The sequence below is a fragment of the Diplotaxodon limnothrissa genome, linkage group LG1 (genome assembly GCF_057381915.1).
Source record: "Diplotaxodon limnothrissa isolate DT_005_m linkage group LG1, D_limnothrissa_male_GT1.1, whole genome shotgun sequence".
NCBI classification, from domain to species: domain Eukaryota; kingdom Metazoa; phylum Chordata; class Actinopteri; order Cichliformes; family Cichlidae; genus Diplotaxodon; species Diplotaxodon limnothrissa.
This window is the reverse complement of record NC_140596.1, coordinates 32,278,116-32,282,543: the sequence shown is the minus strand read 5'-3', so window position 1 is coordinate 32,282,543 and position 4,428 is coordinate 32,278,116. Positions and strand designations below refer to the sequence as shown.

The following is a 4,428-nucleotide window of genomic DNA, read 5'->3' as shown; positions in this document are numbered from 1 at the left end:
CCGTTTCCACAGAAAGAAAGCACACACTCCTTCACTTCTAAGGTTTGATGTATCAGGGCACATTCAAACATAAATTATGTAAAAACAACTTCAGATGAACAACCGCACATGACATACCACACCATGCCATGACTTATTTAACAAAAATTCATCCAAAATTCAGAAGTGCCGTGTGAGAAACCAAGTAAAGGAGGTCAGTTGGAGCCAGGTGCTGCTAATTAAATGTCTCTTATTAACTGATCATCAGCTATGTGAGCGCCTTTAAGAAAGGAGACGTGTTAGCAGTTTCCTGGATTGGAGTGTTTGGGTGTATCTTAACATAATGTCAAGAAGGAAAGACGGCAGCAGTGATCTTAGAGAAGCATGTGCTGCTTCCCATCAATCTGGGAAGGGTTATGAGGGCGCTTCTAAACAATTTGAAGTCCATCATTCTGCAGTGAGCAAGATTTTATTCACAAGTGGAAACAATTTAAGGCCGCAGCCAGTCTTCCCAGAAGTGCAAATTCACTCTAAGGTCAAACTGTGCAATGTTCAGAGAAACTGCAAAAAAAAACCTAAGAGCTCTCAGACTCAGACCTCAGTTAGCCTGTTAAATTCATGAGAATACAATTAGCGAAAGACTGAACAAGTAGCGGCTTTGTTGTGTTGCCAGAACAAAGCCTTTTCTCTGAAAAAAATAATTGCATCTGAACAAATATCATAAGACGTTTGATGCAGTGTCCTTTTGGACGAACAAGGCCAAATTGGAGACATTTGACTATGATGGACAGTGGCTAGTGTGGAGAAAACCGAACGCAGCATATCAGCACAAACACTTCATATCAACTGTCAAGCACGGTGATGGAGGGGTGATGATTTGGGCTTGTTTGGAGCCACAGGACCTGGGAACTTTGCAGTCATTGAGCCAGCTATGAACTCAAAGTCCAACCTGATTAAAACACTTTGATGGAACTTTAAGAGAACTGTGATTAAATGAATTCCTGCAAATCTTAACCATCTGAAGTAGCTTTGTAAAGATAAGAGTGAGCCAAAATTCCCCAACAATGATGCGAAAAACTGATAAAGGCATAAAGAAAATGATCATGGCTGCTAAAGCTGGATCTAAGTGTTTGTTAAATAATTAATGACATGGTGCAATGTGTCATGTGTTGTTCTTCACCTGGGGTTGTATTTAAATATGATTACAACTTTGTACAGTCAGGATTAACCTGCGCTGCTATCACTCAAACCTCTAGTGGAATTATTTTGTTAAAAAAAGAGATTTTTCTGTCATAAATTTGATTTGCATACATTTTTATGCAAATCTGAGACAGTCCAGCAGAAGCCTTGTGCTGGATTGAGGCTGATATGACCCTAATGCTATTAAGTGGGTCGGTGCTTTTTCTTCTATGGCACGTCTACTGTGTCATACGCTGCACAAAAGACTGCTTCCTTTGCCACCCAGCAGCACTGCATCATAGTTAAAGCAGAGGAGAATCAGTAGGCTAACATCACTGTGTTGACCTCAGACTTGTAAATCAAATACATTTGGATTTAGAGATGTCTTCATAAAACCCAAAGGAAGACATTTTTATCCTTTCCTAACATGCACGCTAAAATCAGCTCTTCAACTACAAAAGACACAACCTTAAAGCGGCACTGTTAAATATGTTACGTCCACAGCAGAAACGATTAGCATACTGGTGTGTAACATAAAAAGAGCTGCTTGTGATGATTAACCCATGTGTTTATCATGTTGACCTTAAAGCTCTGAGCAGGTTCTGGCATCTTTCAGCTAATGATTTTAGTTTTAGAACAACAGCAGCTGTTTTTCTTTTTCTGAGAAAAGTTCCACTAATTAGTGTGAATGCTTGAAAAGCATTCACAGTATTGTTCTTCTAATCTTTATTCTTCTATTTTATTATCTATTCCGTACGTTTTTTGAAAGCCTACTCCTTCAAAACCATTCAACTTAGAAAAACCATTCAAACACCATTAGATTCCTATTCTTTTGGACATGATTGCTTGTATTTTTCTCATTTTTAACATTTATATTTTTAATTTTATTCAACTTTATTCAACAAAAATTTCCCATGTATTTCAATGGGGAGACCCTTCAAATTCTCATTCAACTTACTCATTTTTAAACTCTTACTACTTCAACATACGTTCACATAGAGCCACCATTCAAACTTTAAAACGAAGACAAGACATTCAACTATTCAACTTGTATTTATCTTTTCAATATCTATTATACTTTTTCTTCAGTTCCAGTTTAAGTTTCATGATGTTTTTTCACCCGTTTCAGAGTTTATAATGGGTGTGTATGGGACGGAATGTTGGGGCTAGAGTGAGGCAGCTCAACTGCTAGAGTGAGAGGAGCAAAAAAAATAATCTTAAAATCTTTTTTAAAACTGCTGCTGTGTCCGCAGCGTTTGCTCTACAGGTATGATTTTACCCTCAAAACGTAGCCATGGCTGTCCTCTTTCATCCAATGTGTTTACTATTGTACTAGGTGTTATGGTTCTTTCATAAATGTCACCAATGCACAGCCTCCTCCCTCCAACTCTACCATAGACTCTAATGTTAAAATGGCTCAGAAGGTTCGTTTGAAAATCAGAAGAGCATGGTGTCTTTCCACTGTCACCACGTCCATATAATAAACTCCACAGACATGAAAACTGAGAATTTGGTAGACTAGACATTGCTGTCACTCACAGTGAAAGAATTTTGTCAATACGACTTTTACTTTTCATTTGGGAACGATTTGTTTCGGCCTGACTTTTCTGTTCATTTTAAGCAGCAAAAGTGAGGTGCATGTCTGTGTCCGTGTGTATGGAGCCATTGGGTGCAGTCACTATAGCAACCAGGCTCACACCTGCCTGCTTAACGAGCTCTGCCTGCCACTGTACCAAGATTCATCTTAAACACTTCTCTTTCAACTGCTGCTGTGTCCACAGTGTTAAAGCCATCATTTTACCCTCAAAACGTCGCCATCGTTGTTCTTTTTCCAACATCTTGTCTTTCAAAGCTCAGAGATGTAAACTTTTTAAACTGTGTGGGTCCAAGTGGAGGGATCACATTTTAGTCATTCAGTGATTCAAAGAATATGACCTTTTAATATTCATTCAGATGTTTTCTGACTCTAAATGTTCTTTTCTCATTTCTTAGGTTTTTCTAATTTACAATTAAAACATTTTCAGCTTTTTTCCAACTTCTTCTTCTGTGTAACCTTCAGCTTTTAGCAGTTCAGCACTTTTGTTTTCAGGTTAAATTCGGGTTTTTTTTTTTATCTCATTCAAGATTTTTAACTTAAATTCAGTAATTAATTCATTTCAGTGCATACATTCAGATTCAAGCATTCACACTGCAGTTTCTTCAGAAAATGCACTTTCTAGTTCTATTTTGAAGGCTCGTCTGTGAACTCTGAACTCAAATTACTATAAATAACACCAAGCAATACGCAGCAGAAAAAATAACCAAAAGAAACGTGTATGTGGCTTGTTAGCCCTTTCTCCCTTCATGTACTCTTTCTAACCCGATGATGGGTTTCAAGCTGCATACAAGGCCTCCTGCAAGGCACTGCCCATCACTGATGGGTGATATTCTTTCACGTATCACACTCTCCTTTAAATGGGTGAAGGTCAATCATGTAGAACCACCTCTGGCAATTGTCCATTACATCTGCACTCTCATATCATAAACTTGCAGCTTTGCTGGAGCAGCTGGGAGGCTCAAAGAGATAATTTCATTTCAGATTTTTTGACATGTGGTTATCTGCTGATTCTAAACAGGTGTACTCAGAGAGGAGCCCTGCAGCTCTGTTTCGGAGGGCTGACTCTTTTCACTGAGAAGTTTTTCACACCTCCGCTTGGTCTGGCCCCCAGCTACAAATTTGCGTGTCATCCTTGCGCAGGGGCCATGCTAATCTTCTCTGTATCGTATCCAATTTAGCGTACGCGCTTGCCGAAGCAAGCACCCAGCTACATATGGCCGCTCTTAATCCCACTGAGCCAGAGCTAGAGAGCCCCCCCCCCCCGGCCATTCCCGGTGCCAAAAGTGACTGAGTCTTTGATGTCGGTGCCCCCGGCTTCAAAACATCCCTCCCAGAGAGCTTCAGCAGACTCCTCGAGTGTCATAGTTTGATTAAATTGCTAAAGCACACTTTTAGTTTTAGTTTTTAGTCCTTACTCTTAGGTTACCCTTGCTGGTCTCTGTAGTTGTGAGTCAGGAACACATACTACATTTCTTGGATCAATACACATTTAGTTCATTAGGGAATCTTTAAAGTGTGATATATATATGTGATTTTCCCAAACTGTGACTCTGTAGTAAAACAAAACAAAACCCCATCATCCAGCACCAACTGTGTGGCTTAGTGATCCATTTTTAACGTTTTCTTGTGCAACAATGTTTCCATAAATGAAAAGTTCTATAATTCAACCTCTG

General features: G+C 39.3%; 1 non-coding gene across 1 annotated transcript; it reads right to left on the bottom strand.

The window, feature by feature from the left end:
• Window positions 1-3,849: 3,849 nt before the first annotated feature.
• On the bottom strand, window positions 3,850-3,958 carry LOC146640051 (U6 spliceosomal RNA). The gene has a single exon (XR_014906391.1). It is a non-coding gene; the product is annotated as a U6 spliceosomal RNA (small nuclear RNA).
• Window positions 3,959-4,428: the final 470 nt, after the last annotated feature.